Source organism: Heteronotia binoei, chromosome 2 (assembly GCF_032191835.1).
Source record: "Heteronotia binoei isolate CCM8104 ecotype False Entrance Well chromosome 2, APGP_CSIRO_Hbin_v1, whole genome shotgun sequence".
Classification (NCBI taxonomy): domain Eukaryota; kingdom Metazoa; phylum Chordata; class Lepidosauria; order Squamata; family Gekkonidae; genus Heteronotia; species Heteronotia binoei.
The window spans coordinates 80564929-80565908 of record NC_083224.1 but is presented as its reverse complement, the minus strand read 5'-3'; positions in this window follow the sequence as shown (position 1 = coordinate 80565908).

Genomic DNA, 980 nt, shown 5'->3' with positions numbered 1-980 from the left:
TTTGTTTACCCTCTCAAAGAACTCTCAGGTTAGTGGGACAAGATTTTCCCTTACAGAACCCATGCTGAGTCTTCTGCAACCATTTTTGTTCTCTCTTTAATAACGGTCTCCACTAACTTTTCTGATATTGAAGTTGACTGACTGGCCTGTAATTTCCCGGATCTCCTCTGCAACTCTTTTTAAAGATGGGGGTGAAATTAGCTACCTTCGAGTCCTCAGGAACGGAGACAGATTTTAATGAAAGATTACATATTTCACCTTTGAGTGCTTTCAGAACTCTTGGATGTATGCCATTCCCTATCCTATCTTGTCCTGAAAATCTTCATGACCGAAAACTCATGTAGCAGTATTGGAAACACTTCCGGAGGATGTGATGCAACACTGAAAGAATGCAATGTGATAATGTGATGCTACACTGAAAGAAAATACTTATCTTTCATTTGCAAGCACAACAAAGGACTCCCCAGGAGGATGCAGAAGGGTTGGTGGAGGAGTAGCTTTTGAGGGGGGCAGAAAGGAGGCAGAAGGAGAAAAACCGAGGAAATGTTTCTGCATTCAAATAACTCCCGTGTGGAAATGAGGAGGGGGGGGGGGATAAAGTTTGCGACAAAACAGCATTCAGAAAACCTGGAGAAACAGTGGAGGGAAACCAAACTGAGAGCTGAACAATGCAGAATTAAAAAGTAACCTGATAGAAATGCAAACTTTAAAAAAATACAGTGAGTTGGAAGTGTGAGGCAATGCAGAATGTAAAATATACCACAAGGCAGAACAGCTGTGAGTGCAGAGAAAAAACAGTGCAGAAAGGGCACTTTTTTGTGTGAAAGAGCACTTTTCCTTGAAAAGAGATCTAAGCAGTTGTTGTCCTTGAGTAAATGAGATTTTCAATTTGTGACACATATTTTGATCATATTTGAACAATTTGGTAGTCTATCTCACACTTCACAGGTGTCTGGATCCCACACTGATAACAGAGACTT